The 18,939-nt window shown below is 45.6% G+C and overlaps 1 long non-coding RNA gene across 1 annotated transcript; it reads right to left on the reverse strand.

Moving 5' to 3' along the window:
* Positions 1 to 608: 608 nt before the first annotated feature.
* On the reverse strand, positions 609 to 18,570 carry LOC138688556 (uncharacterized). Its single transcript, XR_011327417.1, has 2 exons — positions 18,246 to 18,570; positions 609 to 2,704 (listed from the first exon to the last, which is right to left on the reverse strand). It is a non-coding gene; the product is annotated as an uncharacterized lncRNA (long non-coding RNA).
* Between the last annotated feature and the right edge of the window lie 369 nt (positions 18,571 to 18,939).

Genomic DNA, 18,939 nt, shown 5'->3' on the forward strand with positions numbered 1-18,939 from the left:
GACACGTACCGATACGAGCCCCCCCATGAGCCCTTACTCCTGGCTCTGCCACTGGCTGACGGTCCGTCAGTCGGTAATAGCCTGCACGTCCGTTTTCCAGCTGACACGTGAGCTTTGGGCAGACGTTGCCAGGCGAGTTTGGGAAGAATTGAAGTCTTGTGTTTAGAGATGAGCATCCTCAGGGCCCGACTCCTGGGGCTCCAGCAGTTGTGGTTACCGCTCTCTGAGCCCCAAGGCTGGCACGTAGCTCGAGGACAACACCAAGACGCTGCTGTGTTGGCACCAGGGAAGTTCAAGGACACATCCAGCTGGTGGTGCAGGGAGACACAAGCTCTCGGGCTGGGGGGACTGTCCACAGCCGCGGGGTGACCCACTGACACCAGACCGCTCGGGGAAGGGGCTGTGCCAAGGGGCCAGCGGTTGGCTGGACTGCTGGCATCAACAAGGGCACAGAGGAAGATCAAAGGGGACAGCTCACCGGGCTTATCCTTACAGAACACCTGGGCAAGCGAGCATCTAGAAAGGTTACCAGCACTTTGTTACAGCTGCATCTGATTCGGCAGAAACTATACGACGTCCTGAAAATGAGGTGATTTAAAAGACCAAAATAGTTTAATCCATCTTTATTTCCAGACTTTAGAGTATGGAATTAACTTGTCTTTAAGAGAAACATGAGATGCGACATACTTACTGATTTATTACTCCAAATGAATGACAAGCAACACCAGTACCTCGCTCAGGGCAGAGACATCAGTAAGTCAGCGGATAGAGCAGTGGGATTCAAGCAGGCAGTTACACAGGATTCACATATTGAAGCTGCTCCAAAAATTTGTCTTATTTGCTCATTTCATTTGAAAAAGTGACTTGTAAGCTATTGCAAATTGTCCCTGGACCTGACTGAGTCAAGGAAAAGCTTGAAATGACCGCCACAGGCCCATGTGTCTCACGTACCGGTTGACTGTTGCTTTGGAATCACCCCGTCGGATTACTTAAAAAAAAAAAAAAAACAAAACGGGGGGGGGGGGGAGAAAAGGCCAGAAGTAACATTTACGTCACAAGTCACATCTGCTCCTGTAATTACTTTCCTGTTGGCTGTTTTCAGCGGAGAAGGAAACCCGACAGAACTGGTATCCAACAATGGATTACAATCCACCTCCTTGAAATCTCCAATTTTTCTGAAGGGGGAAAAAAACATGGCGCACAGCTGATCCTCAGCATGTTGCCACGAGAACAACAGAAAAATCAAATGCTTGGCGTTGAGAGCATGTTTACAGATCACTCACCAGGAAAGGAAAGCTTAGAAAATCTCCCCTGTGAACTTCCTATGTGCGTACGTAGCCCCACACAGCACAACAATGCCAAAGTCACCTGCCAGGCTGGGCTGCTGCAGGAGAGGAAAACTCATGCAAACCTAACGGTGCCGGCTCATTGAGGCTTAATCTTCAAGCCACACGTAATCAAAAGACAAACAGTCCGGCAGCAATAACAGCGATACCACATGTGTGCAGAACAATAGCACAGCAGCCAGGACAAGCTGTTTAAGTGCGGGTCACTTAGAAAAGTGCAGAAAACCCGGCAGACTACAGAAAAAGACAGAATCAAAATTTAGTGTAGTGCAAGTCATTTCCAAAGAAAACACGCAATGTGCACAAATTCTCTGCTAGACGAGAAAGGGTGGTTTTTCTGCAAGAGTAAAAATGGGGGATGACGCAAAGATCCTTTGTACTATATGCCTCAGCTTGGATCAGCTAATAGATAACTTCCTCTGCCTCCTCCAGAGCAGAAGGAACAAGAGGCAGCATCTGTTCGCTGCCTCACCAGAGCCAGGATTTTCTTTGTTTGGATTTGAGACCGTGACAGGTAAACCCTGAAGCATTTCAGCACTAAGGCACAGAAAATCCTTATTCCATTACCGCTGCTGCATATCCTGGCGGTGGTATCGTCTTTCCAGCCTGGATGCCCTCCTGGTGCTCCAGCAGCACGTTTGGACACCAGATGCTCTGCAGAGATGTCCTGAGCAGGGCTGAGCTAGCCCTGGGCTTGCTCAGCCCCTTGCCTCGCTGCCGCCGCAGCAGTGACGTACCCTCCGCACGCGGGAAAAAGGTTTCTTTTCCTTCCCCGCACAGTGGGCACCGCCCAAGTTTTATATTTTTCATTTTTTTGACGGCATTTGGTCCTGATGGTGGTGGGCACCCACATCCCTTGCCAGCTCAGCCTGCCAGGAGGAAGCTTTGGCTGCATCCCCACCTCAGCTGTTGGAAGACAGCGGTGGTGACTTTCCCAAGCAGATGGAAAAATGATCTGCCAGGAGCACTGGATCCAGACATTCAGTGTGACTTTTAGCACCAAGTCTGTGGGGACTGATTTCTGTGCTACGCCTGTCAAGCCCAGAGCACCAGTTCCATTTCATTCATCTTCATTTTCTTCCTTTTCTTAAAGCAAATCTAAAAATTATTCCAAAACTATTGTTTTAACAGACATACAATAAATCAGATGTCATAAGGGGAGAATGCTGCTGTTCCCTGAGCCAAACACATTCCCGTATTTCCTGGCCAAGGATGGTGACCATCGGGACAAGCATTACGTTTCAGCTTTGCCTGAGCCTGAAGCCAGCGGCCGACGAGAGGTTCTCCATCTGGAGTCATTTTATAGCACTAGAACGGTTCTCCTCCAGCGGCAGCCACCGCCTGCTAATATAAAAATACTTGGGAGAAAAAGCAATACATTTTATTAGGTTGGTAGGAGGAAAAAAAAAGCTCTATTCAAGACTTCCATTAACTTTTATGAATATCTCCAAAGAGATTTATTTTTATAACAACATTGAAGCAGAGGAATAAAACACAAGTTTCTTGACACTCGCAATTACAATTTCTCACCACAGGCAAGCCCAGAGTGTCCATGGCCAAACCCTGCTCACCTTGTTCACATGAAGAGCACCTCTGAAAGCCAGAGCCTGGCTGCGAGAGGAAGGCTGGCCCTGTGGCTGGCACTCAGGGGACCTGTACTCGTATTCTGGTGCTGCTGCAGGCTCCCTGCACGACCCTCTCCGCACCACTGGTCTGTCCCGGGATGTTCTGATCTGCTCCTGGAGTCTCACCAAGTGCTGAAGTCACCTGTCCCACTTCAGATCCTAGCCTGCCATAATCAGAGGTCATCTTTTGCCTGAAAGCTTAGTATTTCTACCCAATTAATGCAACGCGCCTTCTCTTGACTTTAGTAAGTCTCAGCATTCACAGTGCCCATCCAAGCGTTAGCCCTTTTCAAAACCCGCTGCATTGCTGGCCTTTGCTTTCTCCTGCGGTGGGGAGCTCCTCAGCCTGGACACATGTCGTATAAAAATACTTCCTCTGATCTGTTTTGAATTTGCCACCTTCTAATTTCATTGAATGCCCCTTTGTTCCAGTGTTATACGACACGGTCCCGCCAATCTATTTTCTGTAGACTATTTATTATTTTCCTTCCCCTCTTAAAACCTAAAGCAATGTTACAGAAGGAAAAAGAGGGAAAAAAAAAAAGGCCAAAAAAAAAAAGCTCTCCAGGAAATTGTTCTAATAAAAAAATGATTATACTTTATGGTGTGGCCTTGCTGCTCTCTACAGCTGCTGCAAACAAAACCTGCGCGGCTTTGAGCTGTCAGGTCCGAGGCACCACGCGTGAGACGCACACGCGTGGTCCCGGCAGCCCAGATGCGCTGGCACGGGGAGGGCAGGCACCGGGGAGCAGAGAGACGGAGGCACTGGCTGAGGCTGTGCCCACGGGCACCGGCAGCATCCCCAGCACAGCCGGCACTAGAGCCAGGGATTTGTTTGTTTGGATTTGAGGCTATGATAGGCAAACCCTGAGGCATTTCAGCACCGCCGCTGCCAGAGAGGGGAAGGTCCCTCCGCTGCCCAAGCACATCCAGATGCTTGCGAGCCACGCTCTCACCAACTCAATAGGAAACACGACAAAAATATCACTCTGATGAGTAAAAGCCCCTCAGCTGGAGCACTTTCCTAATGAGATTTCCAACACCAGCTGGGAAGCAGCCGGCGGGCCAGGGTGTTTGCAAGGCTGCTGCGGCAGGCAGCTCCCGCCCTGTGCAGCTCTGGGGATGTGCTTTACGCTGCAACCACTGCAAGACGAGAAGCAGAAGAGCCCCCAGCCCCTTCCCCAGATGCACCTCTGTCCCGCGTCGTTTATATTTTCAGCTGCGTTTTTAAAGCACGGCTGATTTCTCTGTTGATATACTGCCCCGTGACCGTGCAGTTCCTACCGGGAAGGTCTGGGGAGCCCATAGAAGCTGAGTGAGATGGCCCAGCGCGCACAGGAACGCAGGGACCAGGCTCGATATTGGTACAGGCAAGGTGGTCCCACTGGTCCCTGCTGGGCTTTTACAGTCCAAGGGGACAAGTGAACAATACCTGCTCAGCCTCGGCAGCAGACACTTGTCCCTGGCCACCCGGCCCACCGTCCACCTTGTGGCCAACAACGTAGCCACGAAATATCAAAACGCTTGAAGTTACGGCTACACCTTTCAGCAGTAAGCCAAGGGACAGCACTGACATTTTTGAAATAGCCCTGAGGTAAACAGGGCTGCTCGCTTCTTGTTTCAGGCTGGCTGCAGACTCAGACTTATGATAACCCACTGATTTATACTGGGATCACCATGTTCTTCCCCACCACAAAAGCCTGGTTGCCTTTCGTCTTCTGCCTTCCTTTAAACAAGTGGAACAATAAAAGCTCAAATTCTGCAATGCAGCTTCTGCAGCCATTTCACAAGGGACCCCTTCCAGCAATTCAAGCAGCTGCATCCTCCCATGACCCAGCGCTCTCAAATATCTGAGCAAGAAGACAACCTTGTACCACAGGGGTTTGGTACTCGGAGCACCAACCACCAGCAGCTCTTGGCACCAGGTCTAGGGCCGCGGACTACTGAGGCAGCGCAATAATCACAGCCCTTCTGTCTGCTTTACCCAGCAAGTCAGCAAGCGACTCCTGCGGAGGGAGGCCGGTGCACAGAGGGCAGAAGCAGCAGCAGCTCCTCACCCATCCGTGGCTGGAGCAGAAGGAGCCGGGCTAGCCCTTCAGGGCTCAACCTGGACACTTCAGCTCACCCTTCGCTCCCTGGAATAAGAGGGGTCCAGCCTTGGCCCCTCGTCCAGGTTGACACCATTTACGCTTCCCAAAGGTCCTAAGCAGCCTTGAAGGGCTCAGAGCAAAGCATGCCGTGAGCAAGCACGGTGCAACCAGCGTGTTCAGGTAGTAGTAAATTAAGAGAAAAAGACACCACAGTTGTCTCAGGACATTTTCCCCTAAACCGGAGACAAAGCTCCCTTTGCTGGAATGGCAGGCACGTGTCTTTTCTGGGGAAAAAGGATCTGCCTCCTCGCTCCGCTTCCAGTGACTGAGGTCCCAGAGGGCAGGACGTGCCGTGCATGAGAACAGCACGCGTTCTGCTCGGCACAGCGCGCTGGGACAGTCCCTCACTGCAGCGAGGAAAACAACCCAAGGCAGCTCCACTTTAAACTCATACTTCGGGCAGGACAATTTTTGCAACTGGTCGTTGGGAGCAGGAACTGCAGAGACGTGCAACACAAAGGCGAAGCTCCACGTACCATCAGCAGATTGTCCAGCTCCGGAGGAATGGCTCTCTGTCTCTCCAATTCGGTGACAGTTTGCTTGGGGATGGGGGGTACCGTCCACCCCCCGGCCAGGGCAGGCAGGCCAGGGGAGCGGGCAGCGGGCTCAGCCGGAGCAGGGCTGCCCGCACCGTCTGCTGTCTCCGACTGCCCTCTACCCGACGGAGCGGGACGTACAGCGTGCGGCTGGCTGAGCAACCCACCCCAACGCCAGGCCTCGCAAAGCAATGCCGTCAATGATAAAAAAAGAAGAAGAAATGCATCCAGCCTCTAGGACGTACCCTCTTTAGTTTCTCAAGACTCATGCCACAATGCCCCCAGTAAGGAAAATGTGCCATCGCAAATGTTTATAACATCTGATTTAATGTTACGCAGCTTCTCCCAGCCATAAACCAGAACAAATACTTCCAAGATTTATTACATCCTTCCCTCCAGGGCCTTAAGCAATTGTACGTGATTAATTCAGCAGTTAAACAGCACCAAGCAGAAGCATGATAATTTTGCATCCAGGATTCCTAAGACGCATACTGTTTTCCACAAGGCTTTAGGTCTAAAACTAGAAAGCCAAGTCTCTAAATATGCTCTTATCCATTTGCATGGCATAACAAAATGCACTGGATGTTTTCTCCTTGCAGAGAGATGCTTAGTTAAGTTTCTTCTTGCTCCCCGACATTAATTCCTCATGACTTTTTGTAGCAGTAAATAGCTGTTCCTCAGCTTACATTCTGGATAGGACAATTATTCTCAAACTTGCCTTACTGCAGTGTCCTTTTAAGTGATAGAAACATTTCTTCACTACCTTCATTAACAGGAGTGAGACCTGGTGCATTTCTCCTGTAAAAGTCTCTTCGGTGAGCTCAACATCTCCTACAGAGTGAAGAAACTTCCCTTCGCTCCAACCCCACGCACAAATGTCCAGATTTGCCTCAATTGTGCTTCCTTGCAAATCTATGAGAGAGTTTTAAAGTTCATTATTTCCTTTCTTTGCGTGAATTCCTTACAACCCATCACAAAAATCTTCACGAGGAGAGACTCAATTGTGTCGGTAGCACGCTGTAGATCGGTACAGTGACAGGCAGTTGCCCTCCAGAAATGCACTGGAAAAACAGAGACCAAGAGTTTCTTATACATTTCCTCAGGACCTCTCAGAGCAAGTCTATCCACATGACAAGAGCTCTTCAAACGCTAGCTAGAAAACACGAACGGGAGCTGGAAGAAAGCAGGTAGCCTTTCTGATTCATAGCTTTTTCCAGGGTCTCATTCTGCCCCCTGAGAGACCTGTGTGCCCAAGAAAGGCTGTAAGTCGAGGAAGAAAGCAAACCTGCCTTTTGCATATAGTTAATGAATTTATGGTAGCAGAACCAGAAATGAGCACTTGTGGACAGCTTATTGGCTTTGAAGCACTAGAGCTATTGAAAATAGCGAGCCTACTTTATATCATCACTGCAGTTAGCAGGGGGTACTGAATAGGGTGTACTTCAGTTAACTATACTGCACAGAATTTATTGCAAATTAAACTGTTTACTGTACAAGGCAATTTGCAAGTATTGTCATACTCACAAGGCTTTTTACTGTTGATTTTTCAAGTATTAAAAAACCATCAAAACAATATTAATTGAATGCTCCCTATGCCCGTCCATATCCTCAAAGATATTTACACATCTTCAAGTAATCGAGAAAAATGACCTGGATTGTTTGCATCTGATGGGTCATTACTGTTCTACAATACCCACTGGAAAACGCATGTTAACAGCAGTTTGACAATAATGTATTTGAAGCTACACAAAAAATCGTGGAGTGTATAGACTAGTGCTTCAATTGGTTTGAAATATGGTCTAGCATTTGTCTTGGCTGCGTTAACAAGGTCTGTTTTACCAATACATTTGTATTTATGATGACTAAGGGCAGATTATAGTTGTTAAAATTTGTCCTCCTGACATGAAAACACTACTTTGTCATTAATACATTTTGTAGCATAAACTATGATGTCAGGTCAATGTAAAGGGTAAAAACTTTCCTAAAGTATGCACACACCATTTTTTTTAAAGCTATTGAGCCTAATGGAATAACAAAGGTCATAATAACAAACCATTACAGCTTTGGTCTTGGCAACTATGTCCACAGAAGAATCCTCCAAGAAACAATCATCATTTCTCCAATGTTATGGCATTAGGACGACAGGAATGGTTCACAAATGAGTCATGTGAGCCCAGAAACGCAGTAGCTATGTGAAAGCTGAGCAATCAATTATTCATTTGTTTACCAAGAGCTTTCTCAGCTGACATTAACCAGAACTTCTTAAAAAGAAGAACTTTACAGCTGTCCTTGACTGTCCCATGAGGCTGTGCTCAGAGGCTGAAAAGATTGCTTAATTTCTCTGTAAGTAATCTGGTATTTTTATTGAAATAAACAACAACATATGGCCTAATTAACTGGGTTCAACCTGAGACCCGGCAGGTGTCAAAATATTAAAGACCTAGGGCTGGGGTGATGATCAGATGGGAGACCGGGGCAGGGGAAATGACGTTCAAGCTCTTGCTCAAAATGCAGTACATGAAATCCCAAGTAAGCTTTCCTGTACGTGGCGTATTGAGGTTACATATACACATTTTGGTTGCATTAATACACGTCATTAATCTGCTCTGATTAAATTCCATTTTTCTCGTTTTGTAGTGATTGCTTACCCTAGACCCTAACAAAGTTGTTACACTGAAATCTTTTCCAACCACAAATGAGTAAGATTTAATCAGGTTTAAATATCACACCTTCAACTCTCTTCAATCTATGTTCTTTTTGCCTTTTTTGGTTTGAAAGGCACATCCAAACCAGGGAAAACTGCCATACAAAAGGAACTGAGAAAATCTGGACATAAACACAGTGCAATCAAGTGCAAAGCAAGCACATAAAAAGAGCTGATCTGAGTGGAGCTAAAAATTTTTTTTTTAAACAATTTCTTCTACATGCTAAAGCTGATGAGGAACACTAAAGCTTAGGATAAATGCAGATAGCAGAAAATATTTATACATGGGATTCCACCAAATTACATCTAAACTCCATTAATGTTTCTAGATGAAACAAAACTGAGAAAAACCTGAAATAGTAAAATCTTTCATGCTGACATTCCCGTTGTGTTCAGGCTAGATTCTGAAGATGCCATCTGTGATAACAAAAAGAAGCAATTATGGAGTTGGAGATTCTGGTTTTTCAAAATTGATAGCAAATAAAAAACCTTTTCTTAACTTTTTGATATTTACCCTGATCAATCAGCCTCAGTTTAATTTTGTTTTCTTTTTCAGACTGAATGCAAAAGCATGTGCATACTTTAGGAAACGTTTCAGCCTTTACATTGACCTGCACCTACTTCTAGAAATAAGGGCAGTAAAAACTACACTGTTTTAATAGCATACCTTACGGCTGGAAGAGATGATCTTAAAGGTCTTTTCCAACCTAAATGATTCTATGATTCTTTAAAAAGCCTGTTGTTTTTTCTAGGGTTTGTAGTAAGGATTCAGATTCTGGCAATAGAAGAGTCCAACAGGATTTGAGAGGTGGTGTGGCACTGCTGTGCAATCCGCTCACTGAAAAAAGAATCATCTCACTTTTCATATGCTTTTTTAGCAGTCCTAAAGAGACTTTACCTACCCATCCTACCCATGTTTCTTGAACCCGCTGTCACTCCTCCATCATTTATAAAAACAACTGAATAAAACCAGCAAGCCCTAGCACTTACTGGAAGAGCAGCTGGGATTGCTAGAGTGCCTCACTAGCCAGGGAAAGGCTTGGAGGGGACCCAGGAGTCCTACTTTTACTTCTTCCCCTGCTTACACCTAACAATACTGACACTTCAGATAGTTTATTACTAAGCACAGCTCCATCTTCCTACTTTATGAGGGTAGCAATTATCAATCCACCCATGTCAGAGATAAAATACAGGAGGCTCAGAAAGGCTGAGCAGGGTCACTTTAGGCAGAGCTAGGAACAGAATCCTGTCTAAACAAAAGTCTCATCCATTTCACTCCACTACTCTCTTCTAAATGATTATGTCAGTCCTGTGAGCTATAGGCTGCCTATAGGTAAAATCCCACCTGTCTACTTTCACTAACAGACAAATGAAGAGATAACCATTAACAAACCAAAAGTGAACGAGAGTATCAGCGCTTCTGCATTAGCCACTGCAAAGAGGAAATTCAGAACAGGGAAATCCTGATTCCCATCATGCAGCTACAGCCAGAAAACAGATAGATAAAATGTGCATCAGCACCCTTCCGATACATTTCTGTCTCTTACCATGGGCTACTTCTCAAGATACTTAACCATCTAATCAAAAGGAATCTAGTCAACGTTGCTTTTGATAGACATACCTCTAAAAGCAATCACCTCTTCTTTCCAGTGTGTGACTGTCACCTGAGAATTGTGGTTTGTTTGGGGTTTTTTTTGTGGCTGCATGCATGAGTTTAGGGATGGAGGTGTACAAAACACATACAACAAAGACCAGGAGCTGATCAAAATGAAAACCCATAACATGAAGTCATGTATATCTAGACTCCTTTAAAAAAAAAAAAAAAAAAAAAAAAAAAAAGAAAGAAAGATTTAAACAAACTTTTAGCATTTCAGTTGATTTGAGCTCTTATACATGAAATGCACTGTAAATATACACACTCAGTGGAAACACAGTTCATTTCCACAAGGTCTGAGCTGCTCATTCAGATCAAAGAATGAAGCAGTCATGAGTAAAAAGTGAGGCTGAACCTTCCCAAGGTCACCTATCCTCAGAAGAGTCTCCACCTTTTGAATATCTGAGTTACAGTCCTATCTGCAGCAGATAGCATACCATTTTATCCAGTTAGTTGGAAAATTGATCCCATATATTAATTAATTTTCAATGGTAATAATGACTGGACAATGTTATTTCTATACAATTTTACTAAGTTAATGGAAACAAATAATGCTACACTGATACAGCTACACTAGCGTGAAGGTAAAGGTGCTGCCTTCACTTTCTTTGCCCAAAACCGCTAACTGGGAGTAATGTAAAGGAAATCCCCATTTTCTGATTTCTTTCACCTTCCCATACCCATTTTTGTCACAGATGATTAAACCTCCCCTGGTACTCCGACTGCTCTTTTCCAGCAGCCCAGCTCGAGAACGGGTTGACTATACGTGGCACATGAGCGATACAGCAGAGACAGCTGCTGCCCCAACACACCCTTCGTTTGGAAACCAGCACTGACACACAGGCCCCCCCACCACACTGCGGGCTGGTTCCTGACTCTGGGAGATCCTAAATCCGTGGCCTCAGCATGAAGCCTGATTTTGAATTTCCTTCCAGCCTTTTTTTGATGAAAGCGGATCCTATAATCACTGCAGCAGAATCGCTAGATTTCACACGCTGACACGGCATTGCTTGTTTCAATATCCTGTTGCTAAAACACGTTGCCTCTTCCCTCCCTTCTCCTGCACAGTCGTGCTCAGACAGAGCCACCTTCGTTGCTTTAGGGTTTCACAAACAGGCAGCACCGGGCAGGCTGTGGGAGCGTGCATCTCCTCTCCACGCTTGCCCACGGGTGCAGCAAGCTCCAGCTCGCCAGGTCCTGCCCCAGGATCTGCTCAGCACCGCTAAGAGGGCAGCGGAGCCCAGCGCTGCAGTACTTGCTCTCTGTCACCTTAGCGCTTGCCAGAGTATCCGTGCCTTTAGGAAAAGCAGGTGAAAACAAGGTCTTGTCGAAGTCAGTCGGAGTCTGAGCAGGGATTAGCCATCACCAGCCAGAGAGCAGACGGGTGGTAAGGAAAGCAAATGAATAAAGACGATCACAATACAGATAATGAGGCTCATGACTAAGTGACTTGCCACAGCCATTTTACAGCATTCCTTCTGCTTGAGAATAATTTTTCAGGACACTGTTCAAGCTATAATTACAGAGAAAAGAAAGCAAAGCCAACCCATCCCTCTCATCTAACCTAACTGTGTACTAGTTATATTAGTCTGCTAGAAAAAGTACAGTAAACAAGAACTGCCTTCCTTGTCATATTCCTTCTGCTTCATTATTCTGCTGACCAGATAAAACATACGGTCTAAAATATAATTCATATTAATTTCGGGACTGTTGTTCTATTAGAAGGAGTAAGCTCATGCTGTAAAGAAAACCTGAAGATCGAACATCTATATATCACCTCGTGACATGAGAGGAAAGAACAAATAAAGTTTGGCAAGTCATAAGATCTGTATACGGATAATATTTTTCCGGAGGTCTATGTGATGCAAAACACAAATCAGAAGGGAATATGGTAGTTATTTCAGAAATATGGGTTCAGAAAAAAATATTTTCAGATAGCTGAAAGAGAAGATGTATTCCCTTGCTCAGTTTGTAAGTGGGAGCCTGGATTCCTCCCACTCAACTCCATGGACGAGATTTTCTTTGCTTTCTTCATAGTTAGGGGAAAGACGGAGGCATCTCTTGAGGGTGGTTTGGCCCTGCTAACTCCAGACTCCTCTGCTGGACCCTGCAGCTAGACGGGAAGTTTTCCGGAAGGCATCTCCACACTGAAATGCATCTCCAAGCAGCTGATACTTTAAGACAGACCCTCACTGGAATTGAAACCAGTTTGTTAAGATGATTCAGAGAAGGATCATTTAAGTTGTGCCTCAAGTACCAGTGTAAGTTAAACTCACCATCAGAAAACCAGAAACACTGTTTCTAAAGCACAAGTTTGAGCTGGCACTTTTCTTCCCTCAACAACAAAAGAGGGCAAAATACATTGCAGTATAATGTGTCTGCAATGCTTGTTTGTGGATATGCAAAGCTCTGCATTCTCTCCCAGCTCATCATTAGAAACCTGTCACTTGGTACCAAAAGAGCTGGGTGCTTTCTGGATTTGCAAGGAGCAGAGAAGTGTATCTGGGAGAATCTGCAAGGCTACACGTTGCCTAGTATGGGTGGCCTCTTTCACCAGTTTTATTATACATTTTTCCTAGGGTTCAACGAGTGAATTGAAATGCTCTAAAATAAGGAAAGCACATAAAATCTTGAACTGTTAAAGGCTTGATCCTCTTTCTATTGAAAACAATGGCAAAACTTCCACTGATACACAGGGCAGGCAATTCAATGGTAAAACCAGCAGTGTATTTGTGGACACACCACAAGCAGCACATGGGAGAGGGACATCTCTCCCAAGATCCCAGCTGAAGAGTTGCATTTCCAGCAATACCAAAACACCCAAATATTAAGGGGATCAAAGCTCCCTGAAACATTCAGCCAAGGGTGATCTGAGCTCCAGTAATAGCAACAGAGCCCTGACAGGTGAGCAACAGCGACTCTATTCAAATGTGGTTTTAAAGTGTATTTATACTTTATCAGTGATTTAAGATCTTAACTTTTGTATTTATTTAAAAAGCAGCAGCACTGTCAAACAGCTGACAATAAGAGTAAAATGCAGCTTTACTTCTTGAACATCTGGAAAAGGACAGCGTTAGGAGAATAGTTTGCTGACAACTGTAGAGCTAGCACAGATTTAGGATCCGGTGTTGCCAAATAGAAAGCCTCTCCAGGCAATAGTGAAGGAAGGATCCTCAGCTGGATCTGTCCTCTGGGATGCAGCAAAGAACATCAGCCCCTCAAATTAATGATTCCCTTTCCTGGAAACCTACACTTTGTTATATTTATGGGAGCTTAAAGTTCATGCACAGTCCTAAGACAGGCTAGAGAGCTCATGCTGAATTCTTTTATCTGGGAGAAGTTTCTAAATTTTGTAAGATGGTTGAAAATGGGCAGAGTTCAGTTTATTTGCATTGAAGTCCCTTATAGACCCAGTTCTCATTTATGCACACAGACATCCTACTGAGCAGGTACACGGCAGCAGACCACATCGGGACTTCTTGGATGTGGACCTCAACTGGAACAGGTCTAGCGGCAGAAGTGATAGGTTTCCAGTGCTGCATTTTTATATATAAATAACATAGTAACAAAACCAGGGATGGTCCTGTGTGGAAAGTTTATCAGGCTAAACAGCTCACACAAAAAAACCAGAGCTCTGAAGAAGCAGCAGCACAAATCCCTGCAGTATTGTTCAACAAAAACATCTTGAAGAGAGGAGAAAGGCAAAGATCAGCTGTAGCACACTGATATCTCAAGTCAAATCCTACTCACCTTATTCAGGTGAAATGATTCTTCAGTTTCAGGTCTCACTCTTGGAGATGCTGGATGTATGGCTTCTCAGGGCTTACAAACCCTTAACTTTAACAGTTCAAAGAAGATAACTAAAAATGCCAGTGATTAAGGCTGTCTGTATTCAAATGAAGAGCTACTGAAATGTGGAACATGTCAGGAACCACAAAAAGAATACAAATAAGAATGAGTCACTCTAAAAGCAATTTCCAGTGGAAATTGAGGGTGAAAATGTAACATATTGCACTGTGAGTTTTGACAAGTATAAATGAAAACTTAAGTGAAACCACACAGGTTTGTTGTGCTTTCCGGATATGTGAGGCTAATTCAGCTTTTCATTGTGTCCGCAGGTTACATATGCCCTAGGCTGGGTTTTTTTGGTTTGGTTTGTTTTTCCCAGAAGGTATAAGGAGAGTTCAATAACAATCTAAATCACTTTTAGTCTGTCTATTCTTTGTACAGAGTTTTCTATCCAAAGTTATTTATTCCAGCATGGGCAGGAATTGCCATTTGTTTTTAATGACTTAAAATGCCAGATCCATAATGTAAGCGGCTGAACCTATAGGCTACAATGTTTTAAACACCCTTCCAGGCCCTGCCTGCTGTGCTATACCTACGCATACTTCTTACTTATATCTCCCAAAAACCACTTCTGTATGGGAGAGCGCATCAGCACAGGCTAACATGTTTTCATAAGCAGGGAAGAGGGAGGTTGTAACACGTCTATGCTGCCAGCACCCTTGGGAGAGGACATCACCACCATAGGTGCTGCACTTACACATCTAAAAAGAATTTACAGACTAAAGCAGCAATGCAAAAAGACCCAACAGAACAAGGGGGTGGAAATGACTGTGATAAATCATCCAATTTAATCCCTGTCCTAAGGCAGGATCGGCTACCGTTTCTGGGCAAGGTTTATCCAACTTGTCCTTAAAAATCTCCAATAGCAAAGCCTTTCCTGATGCCTGCACAATCCAGTCCAGCTTCTCCCCCTGTTTCCCACTCAGAAAGCTTTTCCCAGTGCCTAACCTGGACGAGCTCTGCTGGTCAGCTGCCCACAAACTGAGGGCTGCCGTACATACGGGTGTCCTTAAATCCTATCTGTTTATGAGGGCAGACTGTGTGGGCTGCAGTAAAGTTAGGAAGATGGGATGCCTCACAGAGAAGCCATTCCTGTTCCAGCAGGCAACATCAGATCCTGAATGAGCCTTTTGCCCTCCTCCTGGAAGGAACGAAATGCAGTTTTGCCTCCACTGCAGCTGTGGATCAACCCTGACTACCCGTGATGGTAACACACCATTATCACCAGTCTTTGCTTCAGAAAGGGAGAGAACTACAACCAGTACCTCAAGGGAAGAGGAGCTAAAGGCGTCTCTACCCCACAAAGCCAAGCACAAGACAAAAATACCCCCTGCAGCACCAACCCAAGCTCCTCACAGCACAGCCAAGCACCAAGCAGAGATAGTCCTCAGCAAGATTCACGTGTTATCTCCATTCTGGATTCAGCCTAGCAAAGCCCTGCGTGCCAGCTTCACCCACTGCTGCCTTGGAGTTCCTTGGCCCGCACCACCACGGGGCTTCCAGACGCGGGTTACGCGCAGTCTGCCGGCCGGCACGCCGGAGGCTCCTGGATGCTGCAGGCTCACTGTACATGCCCTGCACGGCACACACAGGCTCCTGCCTGTCTCTGAGAAATGCCTGGCAGCCCTCCAGGAGCCACCGCTTTCTGACTGCGCAACGCTGGCAGGAGCTGACTGTCATTATCAAAGCATTTCACCTCTTGTGTTTCGCTCTGCTCCTCTCTGAGAAAGACAGCACGATTATCCATTCCCCTTGGGGTTTGTAAGGAGCCTGAAGCTTGCCAGGTGCTGAATTAACACACCCGAGGTGCTGCAAGCCCGTCACGGGGTGGCCACCGGAGTATTCTACAAGCAATTCCTGGCTCTAATTCAGAAATTGTTTCCTGCTCCGGCAGTTGGCTGCAGAAACAACACTCAACAACATTTTCACGAGCTTGTTACCAACGAGAGAAAGACCGAGACTGGAGACTTTCAGTGCCCTCCACCGCCCGCTGGTGCCACCTCCATTGCACACAGCTATTGCGGCACTGCAGGGTAGCAACGCTGCCTGCAAAGCAGGCTGGTGCCCAGGGCTGAGCTGCAGCATCCCCGTGCTCGGAGGAGGGATTTCCCCAGTGCTTTTCCAAAATGTAGTGAAAGAGCACTCGAGAGGGGTTTTTTGTGACATGCGAAGAGTGTTTTTTTCTATTTGTTCTGATGCATCAAAAGGATGTTAAAAGAATAATGTTAAAAATACTGAACTTTTGGCCAAAAGGAAGGCATATGAGAAGGAAAACCATTTTCAAGAAGCTGTGTTCTTGAAAACAGGAGCCCCCACTCTCTCCCTTGCCAGTACTGCACACCCCAGGAATGCCGTTATCACAGCACGTTCACTAGGGGTGTGCTGCCCAGTCATTCAACATGTTAACCTTCATGGTTATTTCAACTATTTATACATCAGTTCAGTAATCAATCATAGGTTATTACAAATAAATCCTGCCCTGACTTTAGAAAAAACTCCTTGAAATAACTGCTTTGTTGAATGAGGCATCATTTCTGCAACGTCACTCATGCCTGCCTTGAGAGCTGCTTCCAGAGATTTCCTTCCTAGGCGACTGTTCTCCCACTCACTTAGTCCCTGTTGCAGAATTGGCGAGGGCATTTTAGCAGAGAGGCAACATGCAAGATTTGGCCTAATGTACTTATTACTTCCCAGAGATTGACAGTGTGCACAGCATTCTCAAGAAGCTGATCCGTGCGAAACCTTCGTGTGCTTATTGTCATCCCTGTGGTTCCTGCTTGGCTTGGGCTTGTCCCACACAGCTGATGGAAGGCTCCCTAAAGCACAGGCTGCTGTTCAGCCATGCCGCTGGCAGGGACTGGTTCCAGTCACAGATGCAACTGAAACAAAAATAACCATGCACAAAACTTCACTTGGGACAGGTTTAAAGGGAGAATGTCAGTCAGTTATTTATTTCTTGGCACAGCTGATTGCCAAGAGTTTAATTTCAATATGGGGTGAAGATTCAAAGCAGAGAAACAAAACTCCTGACACTCATGGGATTAGACATAAATACATTCACTCTAACTCAATAAGCCTGGGACATCTTATATCCCAAATTGATTTTGCATCTTTCTTTCTCAGTATATCATCTTCAAGAAGTAGATACGTGGCGTGCATCTATGGAAAAGCCAGGCGATACGTTAATCAAAAGCTTCTGCGACAGCACAGGCACAATCAACACGCAGGACAGTGTATCGCACTGGAAAACCCCGCATATCCCAGCACAGTGCACCTAAGAGATCACTTGGAAAAGACAGTGAAAGATTCACTGAGGTTGCAAAACCAAGATAAGCAACACCATTCTCTGGAGAAGGCCAGAAGACAGCCTTCAGCAGAGAGTACCTCCCAGTCACAGCAAAAGCTAAAGCAGACTACACGCTGTAGTTGATCACCAATACACACACAAGGCTGGTTTCCAATTCCACCGGATACCTCAGTGGATGCCACCCAGCACGCAGAGGCTTATTTTATAAGGCTGCATAGATGCGCACGCACCAGAGCTGCCACCCAGCTCTGCGGCACAGAGGGAGGCTGCAGGCTCAGTTCCCCACCTCCCTGCATAGTTCCCTCACAAACGCTGCTGGCACAGTTGGTGGAAACCCCATCTCACCCCAGCCTTACAGACACCCTATAAAGTGCATATACCTGCAATGCAGCCAGGTACACTCCACCAGGCACTGGAGGTTGGTGTTTTCAAGACAGGGCTGCATTTATGACCGTGCACTGGTCTCTCCAGGAACCTGCTGAGCATGCTGGGGTAAAATGTGGAAGCCTGGGAGCAATGGCGAGGGTCCTACGTTCTCACAGAACTTACCCTTATGCAGCAGAAACACATTATCCCCTTGGCCTTGGCAAACAGAAATCCTATTTACCATTCTAATGAATTATGACAGTTCTTCTTCTCCTTTCCCTTTCCCTGACCTCACTACACGCTAAGGTGAGCAGAGAGTCCCAGTGTCATCCCATTGCCTGCTTCCCGTCCGGCTGCACTACACCCCGGAAGGCTATGTGAGCAACTGGACTAAGAGTCACTATAGTTCTAGGAAAGATGGTCACCTTTTCTGCAGGTTGAACAAGTACTCAAATACACTAAGGGATGCACCATGTGTATGACAGAAAGGGACTTAAAGTGCAGCAGGGAGCACTGAGGCTGGACATTTAGAGAAAGCCTCCTTTAAGGTCCCTTACACCAGGTCATTTTCCAGTCATTAAAGATGGAGAAAGAAAGGAGAAAGAAAAATAAGCCAAGAAAAATAAAGGGAAGTGGCGGGGGAAGACAAGTTTTAAAGCTTCAAAAGCTAATTATCACAACTTCATCCAGGGCTGGGACACTACGTACCATCTTGCTTTATTTCCCTGATGCCAGGAGCCTTTTAGTCCAGAGGATGCACCAAAAGTGATGCCTCCATTTGTTGGTGGAAACCTGCCAGGGAAAAAAACATGCATACATCTATAATAGGTTGTGGTGAACGTGAAACAAGAATAGCAAGCCAGGGAACCTTCACATTTTGCAGGAATGGAGCTTCCATTCCCTTACACAAGTTAAATATGTTATTCAAAAGGATTTTCTCATGGGAAAAAGTAAGCAATCAGAAATGGAAATAAAGTGGTCAGAGCTGATTATCTTGCCAACTTGAGATGCCTTCAGACATTTGTTTGGAGCAGGGGAGCCTGACAAAACAAAGTATTCGAGTATAAATGCAAACAACGCCATTTTGAAACAAAGGTTGATTTCTTACACTTTCAATAACAATTATGCATGTACACGTATATACACACAGACACACACACACTCTGTGAACAGCTGACTACAGTAAGGGTTTAAGAGGAAAGGAAATGCAATGTCCGTATTGCATTACCCCCTAAAGAAAGTGAGAAAGGACAGGAGGAATTCAATTGGTTTTTTCAAAACCACATTTGTGTTGTATGATTTTTGTGGAGAATTTCAGGATTTTGTAATTTGGGGGAGAATATGCAGACTAAACATTGACACTCCACAAATAAACCCTAAACAAAACCAAAAGCATTATCTG

The sequence above is a fragment of the Haliaeetus albicilla genome, chromosome 13 (genome assembly GCF_947461875.1).
Source record: "Haliaeetus albicilla chromosome 13, bHalAlb1.1, whole genome shotgun sequence".
Classification (NCBI taxonomy): domain Eukaryota; kingdom Metazoa; phylum Chordata; class Aves; order Accipitriformes; family Accipitridae; genus Haliaeetus; species Haliaeetus albicilla.